We start from the raw sequence: 15,215 nt of genomic DNA on the forward strand, positions 1-15,215 counted from the left end.
ACACTCTAATACCTTTTGATGATGCTTTAGGACTTGCTTTTTAAAGGCTTTTTACTTTTATCCACCCAGTTGCTGAGTAGATCATGAGTTCAAAATGGTTTAAAATTCATAAGTGTGAATAGGAAGAAAAGTCTTCTTCCCTCTGAGGACTCTCTGCGTTCCTCTCCAGAGGAACTATTGTTTTCTTGTGTATCCTTCCAGGGAAATTTTATGCATATAAAAAACAAAACAAAACAAAAATAAACCCTTCAAATACAACAACAAAACCACAAAAATATATTCAGCCTTCCCCAGTCATAAAAGAATAATTTTTTCCTGAAATCAGCAAATTCATTCAGTAATACTAATTGGTCCTGATTTGAACAAGCAATATGTATATGTTTTCAACAAACAAAAATGTAAAGATAATATGACCCAATGAGGCAATGTGAACACTGACTGAAAATTGTATTATATGAAGGAATTATTTAGGGGCGATGTGGAGCTTAAAACCATACACAAGCCCCTGTGTCCCTGATTTTTGAAGTAAAAGGCTTTTACTTTAGTCTTCCAGCCCTCCCCAGAGTCTCAAAAGGCTGGCTCAAGAGTTAATGGTTAGGAGATGTGAAGATGTAGAAACAAGAAATACTGTTGGGCTGGGAAACTGGTAACAATTGAGACTAGAAATCAGCCACATAGCAGAGTCACTGAACTCCTAGTTCCCTGAAAGACATATATAAAGATCTGACACATTCCCAAGTTGTTCCTGTAAGGAACCAGACCCCTACCAGATGAAAACTGCTGACCTCAAGCAGGTAGATCCTAGAACGCTGAAACCAGAAGATTGACGATGTGCAAAACTTCACCTTGATGTCAGCCAATCAATGAATTTCAGTATGATAGCTTCAGTGTTTGAACAAAATATGTTATTTCATTAATTAAGCTCTTTGATGAGCTTCATTTTAACAATTCTTGCTGCATTGTTTTGTTTGTTTTGGTTGCACCACATAGCCTGCGGGATCTTAGTTCCCCAACCAGGGATCGAACCCACACCCCCTGCGTTGGAAGGGCGTAGTCTTAACCACTGGACCACCAGGGAAGTCCCTCTTGATGTATTTTTGTTTTTAAGATTTTTATTTATTTATTTATTTGGTTGGTTGTGCTAGGTCTTAGCTGAGGCATGCAGGCTCCTTACTTGCGGCTTGCCAGCTCCTTAGTTGTGGCATGTGAACTCTTTAGTTGTGGCATGCATATGGGATCTAGTTTTCTGACCAGGGATCAAATCCGGGCCCTCTGCACTGGGAGCACAGAGTATTGTCCACTGCGCCACCAGGGAAGTCCCCCTCTGCATGGAGTTTTAAATGCATCTAATAAGATTCAGAAGAATCTCTTTGGGTGCCAAAGCTTTGTTATATAAGGAATTATTCCTATAATTCTTCCAAAATTTAACAGCTCTATGATATTTTCTGGTCATACTTGTAGCTCCATTGCTTGTAATTCCTTTACAAATTTTTCAGCTTAATGTGTACTGATTAACGATGCCTTTTTATAATCCTGTTAGTATGTTCAATCCTGTGAGTGTAAAGTGAAATTTAAATAAAACTAAACTCATAAAATTATCTCTTTTTTTTTTTTTGGCCACACCACGCATCTTACGGGATCTTAGTTCCCCGACCAGGGATTGAAACTGTGCCTTCGGCAGTGAAAGCAGAGTCCTAACCACTGGACTACCAGGGAATTCCCTCATAAAATTATCTTGATATATTACATAAATGAAAAGTAATATGCAGTTTGGAGTATTAGTATTCTAAGGAAATAGACTATTCAAATCTGTGCCCGACGTGATGGCCTGAAAAGAATTGCTTCTTAGTATTTCACAACAGTGTAGGTTTGATGAGATATAAAGCCTTATTGCTGAGAGGTAGAGTTCTAACTTATCAGTTGCTTTATTATGGAAAAATTATATACACCATATCCCAAAATAGAAGACTTTTCTTTTTTTTTTTTTGCTTTTTTGGCCTCGCGTGACTTGTGGGATCTTTGTTCTCCAACCAGGGATTGAACCCCGGCCTCTGCAGTGAAAGTGCCAAGTCCTAACCACTGGATCGCCAGGGAATTCCCAGAATAAGTTTTTTGACTGATACCTTACCACACCAAATGCAAGTAAGTACAATAAAAAATAAGGCTAATGGGGTGGGCAGGAGGCAATCAAAACAGACCACCAGGTAAAGGACCTAGAGCAGCTGAGGTTCCGGCTGAGGGTGGTGAAAATACAGAGTGGGCTGTGGAAGAAGGAAGATATCAATTATGGCCTTGTGACCAGTTACATAAATGAGGATTGCAGTGGCTATGCATACTTCCTATTTGCCTATTCTATGTGTTTATTTGTATATGCTATTTTCTTCTCTTTCCTTGATCCATTTTTATTTTACATGCAAGTTGTTGAAAGTTAATTTACAATTTGGCCTTAAGCTAGTCTTCAGTCAGACTGTGACTGAATTTGAGGAGTAATTATTGTAGCCAACGATGGATACAACAACTTTTCTGGTCTGTGCATCTCCTCATTTGGGGGAAAGGGTGAGAATTTCTTCATTTGTAAGCAGGACGGTTGTATCTTGTTAGATACAATCCTAAGGTTTTTCTTGTTGTTGCTGTTGTATAGGGGTTCACACGTGTGTAGAGGGTCCATGTGGATGCTAGTAAGTCAAAGGGGTAGACTGTGTTGATTATTGATTTATTGCCCTTTAGCTCTAAATTCGCCCTTCTGTCTGCTTTGTGGAAATGAATATGGGCCCATTAAAAAATATTTTTCCTTTGCCAGCTGGAATGATGCTGATAAGCTTCATCAGTAGAGGTTGATGGAGAGAGACTGCAGAATGAAAAAGGGTTCTGCGTCCTGGTGCTGGTGTGCTCGATTGCCAGGCTCCTACAGCGTGCTTGGCTTCCCCGATGCCCAGCTCCTGCAGTGTGGGCTGTTTCTCCAGCACCAGGTTCCTACAGTGTTCTCAGCTTCTCTAGAATCAAGGCGTTGCACTACAGCGCATAGCCTCTGAGCGGCACCTAGTGGCCTGCAGCTTTCTTTAGTACCTCCCTTGGGTGGTTTTATAAGAGTGTCTCAGGTGAGACACTTCCCTTGAACACACTAGAGTGGGTTTGCAGTGAGTTCCAAAGGGCAGATTTCCAGCAAGATCCACCGGCACTTCTCTGCCATTCAGTGAGCCATAGCCGTGCCCTCTCCAACAAGGTCTAATCTCAGCCCTGGGAGGGCCTCTGCATTGGGCGCTCCATCTCAGACCTAGGACAGCTGTGGAATTTGGATGGCCTCTCATAGTCTTCCATATTGGGACAATGGGGCCGGAATCCCCAGCATCAACCAGTAATTGGTTACCGGCATACCTTGTTTTGTTGCATTTCACTTTATTGTGCTTTGCAGATATTATGGGGTTTTTTTCCAAATTAAAGGTTTGTGGCAACCCTGTGTTGTCAGATGAGGGTTAGCATTTTTTAGCAATGAAGTATTTTAAAATTAAGGTATGTACTTTAAAAAAAAAAGATATAATGCTATTGCACACTTAATAGACTACAGCATAGGGTAAACATAACTTTCATATGCACTGGGAAACCAAAAATTGGTGTGACTCACTTTATTGCAATATTCACTTTATTATGGTGGTCTGGAACTTAGCTCACAATATCTCTGATGTATGCATGCATAAGCTACCTCTGGGAAGGGAATATTACATTGAAACCTTTTTTGTTTTTTTCTTTTTTAAAATTTATTTTTAAATTTAGATATAATTGACGTGTTATATTTGTTTAGGTGTACAGCATAATGACTTGATATTTGTAATATATTGCAAAATGACCATGACAGAAAGTCTAGTTAACATCCAACACCATACATAGTTATAAATTAAAACCTGTCTTTAACTGAGAGCACACACTGGGAGGAACTCAGCTGCAAGGTATTGCTGGCCAATACTCCAAGCAGTTAAAGGACTGAGTGCCTTGGTCCTGAAACAGTGATCTGGGTAGCATATCACAGCATCCTCTGGACATATCAACAGGTGGGTGTGCTGTATGTCCATGTATCTTTAATTAAATTCTTTTTTTTTTTTAATTATTTATTTATTTAGTTGGCTACGCTGGGTCTTAGTTGTGGCATGCCAGATCTTTTAGTTGCAGGGCATGCAGGCTCTTAATTGTGGCATGCGGGATCTAATTCCCTGACCAGGAATTGAACCTGGGCCCCCTGCATTGGCAGCATGGAGTCTTACCCACTGGACTACCAGGGAAGTCCTTTTAATTCAGTCCTTTTTGGAAGAATGTAATTATAGAGAAATATATTGTGGCATGACATTTTCATTGAATTTATGTATTTGATAAAACCATTTAAAAAGTAATCTTCATTAGAAAGGCTTGTATTTATTTCTTTTTATGATGTGGCTCCAAAAAGTCTGCTGAATCTACATTTTTCTCAATATTTTTATTATTTATGACTCCAGATCCAGCAGTGGAACTTGAACACATCTCTTCATTTCCTCATTCTTTTTCTTCTAATAATAAAACCATCCATTCTAAGGACAATTACTATTAGTTCAAATAACATTTCCATTTGGATTTTTTAAAAGTCTCATTTGATAATGTCCTTTCAAAAAATGCACTGAAGGTTGGTAACTGAAACTCATTTGAACATTTGTTTTGCTAGCAGCAGATAAAATTCTCTCAAATTTCACTTCATAACTAAAGCAGAAGTGCCAGTATGAAATTAAACTCAGAACTTAGACTAAAGCGGTGAACTTTTCTGCAAACTTCCAAAAAGCATGTTAGTAGTCACCATTCCCCCCTTCCCTTCCTCCTCATACCCGGGGGAGTTGTGAACCTTGTGGTCAAAAATAAGAAGATAGGTAAGAGTAAAGTGCAGTGCCAAGAGCATCCGGCGCGGGGGGTGGTGGGAAATACTATTTTAAAAAATGGTACTACTGGATATCCACATGCAAAAGAATTAAGTTGGAGTCTCCCTCACACCATATACCAAAATTAACTCAAAATGGATCAGAGCTAAAACTATGAAACTTAGAAGAAAATATAGGAATACATCTTTGTGATTTTGGATTAGGTTATGGCTTCTGAGATATGATGCCAACAACAAAATAGATAAATTGGACTTTGTCAAAAATAAAAACTTTGTACATCAAAGGACACTATTAAGAAAGTGAAAAGACAACCCAAAGAATGGGAGAAATCATTTAAAAATTATATGCTGGATAAAGACCTAGTATACAGAATATATAAAGAACTCCTACAACTCAAAATAAAAACAATAAAATGCAAAGAAGCCAATTAAAAAATGGACAAAAAATTTGAGTTGACATTTCTCCAAAGATTAAAAAATATTTAATTAAAAATTAAATCCCCCAAATATTAATTTATAAAAATCTAGTTCTTATTAGTATCAGCTTAAATTTCAGTAGTATACAAAAACTTTACTCCTATATGGCTCCACCCCCTTATGCTGTTATTGTAACAAATTACATCTTTATACACTCTGTGCCCATCGACATAGATTTATAATTATTGCTTTATGCAGTATTTTAAACCAGGTAGGAAAAAAGAGGAGTTACAAACAAAAAATACAATTCATATTTATCTTTACCAGTGTTCTTTACTTGTTCCTGTGGATTTCAGTTACTGTCTAGTGTTTTTTCATTTCAGTTTGAAGCATTTCTTTTGTATTTTTTGTAGGAAGGTCTGCTAGCAATGATCTCTTGGTTTTTATTTGTATAGGGATATCTTAATTTCTCATTTATTTTTGAAGAATAGTTTTGTCAGATATAGATCCGTTGTTTTTTTTTCTTTCAGCACTCTGAATATGTCATCCCACTGACTTCTGACCTTCATGATTTCTGTTGAAAAATCAGCTGTTAATCCTATTAAGGCCTCCCTATACATGATGAGATACTTCTCTCTTTTGCTTTCAAGATTCTCACTTTGTCTTAGGCTATATATACCAAAAACTATCTGTCTTGCAATTTTGTAATAGCTAATGTTCAAAATACCTGCTAGGATTTTGTAAATTAGGTTTATGTTTCTGATAACATGTGCATTTCTGATGCTTTTCCAAGATAATGTTACTGTTTCCTAAAGGCATGATTTCTACTTTTACTTTTGCATTTTGAAAAGAGAGGGAAAATTTGGTTCCCTTCAGCTTTTCCCTTTCTTCCTTATTCTGTATTTTGAAAACCTATAAATTTAACTTTACACTAGCATTTGTGAGCATACTTGAGATGTATTTTTCAGGTTTGCTTCCCAAGATTATTCCAAAAACAATATATCATTTTGTTTTCTCTTAATAGTGATATAATATTATATAAATATTATTAAATAATGTTACAATGTACTATATATTTATAACAATACAATATATAACAATAATATATATATATATTTTTACAATAATATATTTTTATAATATAATTATATAATTACTTAGTAAGAAATAACTTCCTGAAAATTTGTCCAACCAAATATCTTTCAAACTTTGGTCACTGTGTCAGTTTTCTATTGCTGCTGTAACAAATAAGCACAAACACAGTGGCTTAAAACAATGCAAATTTACTCTCTTACAGTTCTGGAGATAAAAGTCCAAAATCAGTTGCACTGGGCAAAAGTCAAGATATTGGCAGGGCTAGTTTTTTCTGGAAGCTGTAGGAAAGAATCTATTTCCTTGTCTTTTCTAGCATTTAGAGGCCTTCTGTATTCCTTTTTTTTTTTAAGAACTGATCAAATAATTAGAGAGATGTGAAGTAAAGAAAACTCTCATACAATGCTGGTGGGAATACAAGAGGACGTAACCTCTTCAGAAATCAGTTTGGTAATCTTTTTTTTATTTAATTTTTTGGCCGCACCTTGCAAGGCATGCATGTTCCCCAACCAGGGATCAAACCCATGTACCCTGCAGTGGAAGCAGGGAGTCTTAACCACTGGACCACCAGGGAAGTCCCCTCCTGCATTCCTTGGCTTGTGGCTCCTTCCTTGAATCCCCCCAACCTCTTGCTTTCATTGTCACATCTAATACTCACTCTGATCTCCTGCCTCCTTTTTAAAGAACCCTTGTGATTACAGTGGGTTCACCTGGATAGTCCAGGATAATCTCCCTATTTCAAGACTGTTACTTTAATCATATCTGCAAAGTCCCTTTTGCCATATAAGATTCTAGGGATTAAGATGTGGTCATCTTTGGGAAGCCATTATTCAGCCTCACAGTTGGTTACTTTGGTTTGGTGCTGTCTGTAACCCTGTGGTTGAGCGTGATTGAAAAGAGAGGCCTGGCACAGGGACTACCCTCAGCAAGTGTTTAGGTAGTATTAAAGGCCTTGAGGACTCTTTTGGCTTTAAATAACTTCAGTTTTGTTTTTTCTCATTGCGTGTTAATATTGTGACTTTTTTTTACTTCTTTTTGGGGTATCTTATCAGGCTCGCTAATTAGCCCAATGTGAATTCAGACCTGGTTCTGCTGCTTGTTTAGCTTTAACCACCCCAAATCTGTTTCTTCATTTGTAAAAAGGGGCTGTTACTATCAATACATCCTCAGGCAATGTGGGTGTGAGAGGAAGAGGGGCCTGATTCCCAATTGGTATGGGTATAAGCGGAAAGAGCTGCAGGACGGTGTGGGTGTCAGAATGGATATATGGGTGTCAGAATGGATGTTTGCATGTCAGAGGGGGAGGACTGATCTCCCATATTGAGGGGGTGGGGGCACAGACAGGTGAGTCGGGGAGCCTCTTCTCTGCCTTTCCCCAGCTAAAGTGTCTCAAGACCCTGACCATCCCCAGGAGGGAGCCTGAGCCAGGGGATGCCCTCTGGATTTCATTGGTTTTGTCCGCAGAGGCCATCCATGTTCCCTAAGGGTAGATGTGTTTACTTGCCAAGGCCTGGAGCATCTTTGCTTCCAACGCCTATATCAGGACTCTGGACATCTAACGGAGATGAAGGACTGCTCAAGAAAATCTCCTGTCTTTCCTGGTACCTTTCCCCTCCACCTCAGGCTTTTTCCTTCAGATTCTTATTTTAGCAGAGTCAATTAAGCCAGGGATGTCTTAAAACTGCCCGAACCACTTTTATTTCTGTTGAAGTAGGAAGATGACCAAGTAAACTGATGACCTTGACACTCTAGCTTAGGAAGGCTACTACTGGATCTTTTCTGTTAGGTGAAACAAAGCCGTGATTAATTTTCACACTCCAAATCATCTGAATAATGTTTCAGAAGTGTTTGGTGACTAAAAGGGACTCTAATGTTCCTTTATTTTCTAAAAGTAATCTATTCTGCTTATTAGCACTATAGTTCTTCCTTCCTCCCTCTCTTTGCTGGGTGCGTGGGCCTCTCATCACGGTGGCCTCTTCCAATGCAGGCCCCAGCAGCCTCAGCATGAGGGCTTTAGTAGTTGTGGCTCACGGGCTCTAGAGCGCAGGCTGCCGTGGCACACATGCCCAGCTGCTCCGCCGGCACTGGGGATCCTCCCGGACCAGGGATCCAACCCGCATCCCCTGCACTGGCAGGCAGACTCCCAACCACTGGGCCACCAGGGAAGTGCTTATAATAGTTCTTACCTTGGAAGCTAGGAGAACACTCATTACCCTGAACCTTCTTGTTATTTTCATGGTGGCAGAGCATCATTCTCTCTCCTTTCACATGAGATCACAGAGTGACCTTGTCACTTTCTCATGTCACTACCTCCCAGGAAATAAGGTGCTGTGAGGATGGGCTGAAAGTGGCTTAGGTAGTTCTGGAGGGAGTGCTAAGAGCTGGAGCTGGTGGGGTAAGCAGGGTATAGATCCAAGGTTGAGTGGGAGGGGGAGGCTTAGAGCTGCCTCAGGGAGCTTGGTTTCTGTTCCTTAAGTGAGCGAAGACTATTGACATAACACACTTATATCTGGTTTTAGACACAGCTTTTTGGTGGAAGATAAGAGAGGATGAAGGCTGACTTAAGGCAATAATAAAAATGGTAACAATGATAAAAAATGATCACCGATTATACTACATAATAATTAGCACTTAGTAACTATAAATAGTAACAAGTTTGTTAATTAATAAATAAGAAACATGTATAAATATTAATGTATATACATAATTATTAAATACATGGTGATGACAGTAACTAGTGATCACTGTAATTGCAACCTCCCTCCCATTCCTGATCTCCTGACCCTGCCTTTCTTTCACATCAATGTATAACACCTTCCAACACACTACAAAATTTACTCATTCTGTTGGTCTCTCTTCCCCTGTTGGAATACAGCCTTCATGAAGGTGGGGCTTTTTGTCTGTTTTGTTCGCTGCTGTACCCCCAGGGCCTAGAGTAGTGCCTGGCATATAGTAGGTACTCAGTAAATATAGTTGAACTGAATTGAAATAAAAAGTAAATATACTCAACCTTTACTATGTTACAGGTATGTTCTAAGCATATATTATTTATATCTTCACTTGAAAATTACGGCCTAGATATAAATTATGAAACTAGTTCAAAGCCACTTGGCAAGCAAAGTAGCAATACCTGAATTTGAATTCAGGAAATCTGGCTGCAGGGCTTATTACCCTAAAGTACCTATTCATGGTACTCAGCAAAGGGGTGTGTGTGTTCCAGAAATATCCTAGTGGTAGAAGCAAAAGAGATAGTGGTAGAAGCAAAATAACCAAGGAGAGAGAGGCCAAGGATGGCCCCTGGGTAGCTGGGTGGGCAATGGGGGGCCATGTGCTGAGAGAAAGGACAGAGTTAGAAGAACTTATTTATATGACTAGGAATGGCTCATTTTAGTTACGCCTGCAATTATTTAAGTAACATTGAGTTGTTATATAACATCAAACTTTTCTTTTTGATTTTATTATTGTGCTGGAAACTCTGCTAAGTTCTTCACGTTTAAGTTTTCATGATAACTCCATGAGGTACTATTATGAGCCCCAAAAGGATGCTTAGAGAGGCTAGGTTATCATCATCTAGCTAATGATAGAGTCCAGATCCGATTCTAAAGCTAATGTTTCAGATATGGAAGATAAGGTACCAGAATTCATAGCTGACAGTCTATTCGCAGCTTGGGAGACCAGGCAGACTGGGACATCCTTAGAGAAGATGTATGAGAAATGTGGAAGAAAAAGAGGACTTTGGGGCTGTAAGGTGGGGGTAGTAGAATTACAAACCCAGCTTCAGATACACTTGAGATGCTTGAGGGGTTTCTGCCTGGAGTAGTAAAGCAACCTGGTCCATCATTAATGTTGCTTATGAATCTAATAAAGATGAAATATCAAACTTTATTTCCAAAATTAACATATGTGAATTCTTGGTAATTCCTTGCTGGTCCAGTGGTTAGGAGTTGGTGCTCTCGCTTCTGGGGGCCTGGGTTCAATCCCTTCTCAGGGAACTAAGATCCTCTGCAAGCCTTGCAGCACAGCCAAAAAAAAAAAAGTGAATTCTTTGCAATGACTTGTGAAATTCTTCAACCAGGGTTTAGGGCATGGTGATGTCTAAGTGTGGAATTTCACATCTATATCTATCTTTAAATTTTTTCCTTTTTTTTGTAAAAGGAAGGTTCCCCACCTCCATCTTTTCCCTCTCATAAAAATATTCTGTCATTTGCCTAACTTATTAACTCAGTCATTCAACAAATATCTGACTGCCTCCTAGGAGCAAAGAAGCAGATACAATACTCAACACATTAAGGATTTAGAATTGTGGCTAAGAGTTGTACCAAGTCAGTCAATTTGGTTTAATACAAACAATAAAAAAAAACCTTCACATTTCACAATTACACCTGAAAAATTTTCTTTTTGTGAAGATAAGAGAGAACTTTGGGATAGAATGTTGTTTCTGGGAAAGTCTTTTCCTAAATTCCTAATTCTCCTAATACATATGAAACAACTTTCTCTGCAATCACAGTGAGAATCAGCTAAACAAGATGTGACAGAAAATTCTGTCTTCCTTACCAGTGGCTCAGGATTATAAATTCTTACTGATATTATTTCAAAGTCTCTTTAAGAGATAATTACTGAAATATTTTCAGATGTCATCATGTAACATCTGAGTTCAACTTTCAAAGGAATCCAGTGAAAGAGGAAGTAGATGTGAGTATAGATAAACAAACTGGCCATGGGCTGACAGTTTTTATATCAGGGTGATGAGAATATGAGGGTTCACTGTACTATACTTTTTAAAATAATTAATTTTATTTACTTTTTTGGCTGCATTGGGTTTTCGTTGCTGCACACAGGCTTTCTCTAGTTGTGGTGAGTGGGGACTACTCTTAGTTGCAATGCGTGGGCTTCTCAGTGTGATGACTTCTCTTGTTGCGGAACATGGGCTCTAGGCGTGCGGGCTTCAGTAGTTGTGGCATGAGGGCTCAGTAGTTGCGGCTCGTGGGCTCTAGAGCGCAGGCTCAGTAGTTGGGGCACATGGGCTTAGTTGCTCCGTGGCATGTGGGATCCTCCCGGACCAGGGATTGAACCCATGTCCCCTGCATTGGCAGGCGGATTCTTAACCACTGTGCCACCAGGGAAGTCCCTGTACTATACTTTCTACTTTTGTGTATGTTTCAAGTTTTCCATAGTAAAGATGAAGTATGAATTTTTAAAAACTTAGAAGCTAGAAGGAAAGATGCAAAAATGGTAACATTTATGTTCAAGGTATCACAAAAATGTTTTTCCCTCCCATTTTTCTATATTCTCTGTATTCTATTTGGGCATTTTTACTATTTTATAAGGATAAAACATACAAAAATTAAAAAAAAATTCTTATTAAGTTCTTTCATCCTTTTGTTTGTAGTAATGCCACTTCTGTGTTAGGGCCATGAACTGACTGCAGTTTATAGATTATCTGAAAAAACATTGATTTTTTTCCTCTTCAGTCATACACTCTGAAATTTGTACACATGAAACTCTACCCTATCTTGCCTTTATCCTTGAAATTACGATTCTCCACTTAAGAGGACTTGGGCAAACTACTTAATCTCTTTGACTCTCAATTTCTTTAAGTAGAAAATAAATCAAGTCAGAGGCATGAATGACAATGTAGGCAAACAACAAGGCAGGGAACTAACACTTGAATTTCAGGCATTGTACTAGCAATTTTATACACATTTATTTCTCTCAAAAATAGCTCTTTTAAGTAAGAAAAATATGACTACCTCAATATTAAATGAATAAAGGATATGAACATACAATTTATTCAATTAACAAATATTTATTGAGCACCTAGTATATTTTAGGCACCATGCTGAAAGCAATATCAATGGTAAACAAACGTGAACAAATGGTCATCTCTATTAGTTATAATCAAAGGAATGCAAGTGAAGATAAAAGCAACTCTCCACTTTTCACCCATCAAATGGTGAACATTCAATAAATGTCTTCTCAGGGTGAGATGAATGTGGTACTTTGGGATCTCTTCTAAATTGGGCAGGTGCACAGATGCATAATCTTCCTGAAGGCACTTGAGCAATGGGTATAAAATGACCTAAAATGTATATTTATCTAAAAAAAAAATTCAACCAGGAGAAAGAAGCACATCTAGCGACTGCGGTTTCCAAATACAAATGTGGAAAGCACCAAAATACCAAAAGGAAAAAGGATTCCTTGGAAAATGGCTACTTCAGGGTGGGAGCTAGGAAATGAACAAGACGAGCCTGAAACATCCTATTGTGGCAAATAGCAAGCAAGTGATCAAAGACTAGCGGGGTCATAGCAAAACGACACAGGAATCAAATGGAAGAGGATCCCACAAACCACACATGGAACAATCTGAGCATCAATGAGTACAACTTAAATAGATTTAAACATACTGAATATGCTTCGCATACACACCCCCCTAAACTCAATGATTACCATGGCAGAATGTCAGGGAACCAACTCATTGTTTTGAAAACCAATAAAGAGAAAGAGAGAAGCATCTAGCCTGCCTTTCCTTATTGTAATATGATTAGCCAAACGGTAGCTGAAGGGAAGTTTTTCTTTATAAAAATATTCTAGCTAATAAAGGAAGAAGAAATCATATATCATCATTCTGCAATCCCTAATAAATAGATTAACCAATTGAACATCAACGGTTGTTAATGTCATAAAAAGAAAGACACCTAAATGTTATGTCTCTTAATATTAACCACCTGTAAGTAGTCTTAACAACAGAAATGGAACCTTAATCTCATCATGCCTCTAGACATCAACTAGCAACTTATAAGAAATACCAAGGATAGAGAAGCAGGTTTAACTGCCCATTGGGATGAGCCAGCAAAAACCAAGCTCTGAGAAACACTATAAGGTAAACAAACTAGTTTCTTCAAAAAATAAATGGGTGGGGTGGAGTAAAGGATGAAGGAAGGGTCTCCTTGGGCGGTCCAGTGGTTAAAACTCCTCCTGCCAATGCAGTGGGTATGGGTTCCATCCCTGGTTGGGGAACTAAGATCCCATATGCCTCATGGTGTAGCCAAAAAAAAAAAAAAAAAAAAAGGATGAAGGAGAATGCATAGATTGAGACTTAAGAAACACAACAATCAACTGCAGTTTGTGAACATTATTTGGATTCTTATAACTTAAAAAAAAATTGACATTCATGAAACAATTAGAAATTGGAACACTGGCTATCAGATATGCAATGATATTAAGGCAGTACTGTCAATTAAAAAAAATTATTTATTTAGGCCATGCTGGGCCTTAGTTGCACAACATGTGGACTCCTTAGTTGAGGCATGTATGCGAGATCTAGTTTCCTGACCAGGGATCCAACCTGGGCCCCCTGCATTGGGAGTGCAGAGGCTTACCCACTGGACCACCAGGGAAGCCCTCTGGCAATTTTTTTTAAGATGTGAAAATCTTCTCTAAAGTTGTGATATATTTTAGAGATACATATTAAAAATTTTATAGATGAAATGGTATATCTGGGATTTACTTCAAAAATAACATGGAGGCGGGGAAGTGGGTGGAAATACAGGTAAAACAAGCCTGGCCATGAGCTGATAATTATTGAAAATGGTCATGGGGGCACCGGGGTACATTATAAGAGTCTGTGAGGACAGGAAGTTTAAAAGAAGTATATACTTTTTTTTTTTTATGTTTGCTAGTAAAAAAAAAAGTATATACATTGTGATCTAATGTTTCCACTTCCAGAAATTCATCTTAAAGATATACATTACATATACAAAATAATGTATGTGCAAGAATACTATAGGATTGTTGGAAAGAGCAAAAAATAATAAAAAAGCTAAATTGATAAATTATGAAACACGCATGATAGAATACTATGCAGCTGTTACAAAAGAATAAGGCCGCTATATATGCTGATATGGTCCAATCTTCAAGGTGTATGGATAAGCAAAACTAGCAATGTATAGAAATTTGCTACCATTTATATAAAACATCTTTATAAGGAGTGTTATGTGTACGTCTACACTTAAGCAAAGAGAGAAATCAGGAAGTATATACAAGAACTTGATAGCAGTGACTGCTACATAAAGGGCAACAGGGTGGGAAGAATGTGTGGAGATTTCACTCATGTGAATACAAAATTTAACTTAAAAATTTTTATCCTGTGCCTGTGTTTTAACTATTCAAAGTGATCATTTTTTTAAATTAATTATTTATTGGCTGTATTGGGTCTTCGTTGTTGCACACGGGCTTTCTCTAGTTGCGGCTCCTCATTGTGGTGGCTTCTTTTGTTTTGAAGCACGGGCTCTAGGCTCGTGGGCTTCAGTAGTTGCAGCACATGGACTCAATAGTTGTGGCTCATGGGCTCTAGAGCACAGGCTCAATAGTTGTGGTGCCCAGGCTTAATTGCTCCCAGGCATGTGGGATCTTCCTGGGGCAGGGATCGAACCCGTGTCCCCTGCATTGGCAGGCGGATTCTTAACCAACGTGCCACCTAGGAAGTCCCCAAAGTGATAATTTTTAATGTCATAGATCTGAGCCCCTCCAACTGTACATCCTAATCATTAAACCACTTAAAGAAAAATGACATACAGCACATTGCTTTGTAACTCTTTGTAGTCAGTGGCACGTGCAGGAAATGTAGGTGCTTTTACTGATCACTAAGGATGACTGAGAAGATGGATGGCATCAGGGTGCAATGGGTCCTCTGCCCCAGACACTGACTGGACACTCCAAGGGCTGAGAGGATGTGTTTTTTAAGATTCCTAGAGTCATTCACAAGCCCTGATCCAGATGTCCCTAGAGTTGGATCAAGGCTCTTTCCCCCATC

At 38.5% G+C, this 15,215-nt stretch overlaps 1 protein-coding gene across 1 annotated transcript in view; it reads left to right on the forward strand.

Annotated features, from left to right (window-relative positions):
* ZNF146 (zinc finger protein 146) overlaps positions 1–15,215 on the forward strand; it is a 58,509-nt gene that overhangs the window by 3,266 nt on the left and 40,028 nt on the right. Inside the window, exon 2 of the mRNA XM_057712541.1 lies at positions 2,035–2,142. The gene's annotated coding sequence lies outside the window, so the exon portion shown is untranslated. The remainder of the gene's footprint in view (positions 1–2,034; positions 2,143–15,215) is intronic.

The sequence above is a fragment of the Hippopotamus amphibius genome, chromosome 16, assembly GCF_030028045.1.
Source record: "Hippopotamus amphibius kiboko isolate mHipAmp2 chromosome 16, mHipAmp2.hap2, whole genome shotgun sequence".
Taxonomy (NCBI): Eukaryota; Metazoa; Chordata; class Mammalia; order Artiodactyla; family Hippopotamidae; genus Hippopotamus; species Hippopotamus amphibius.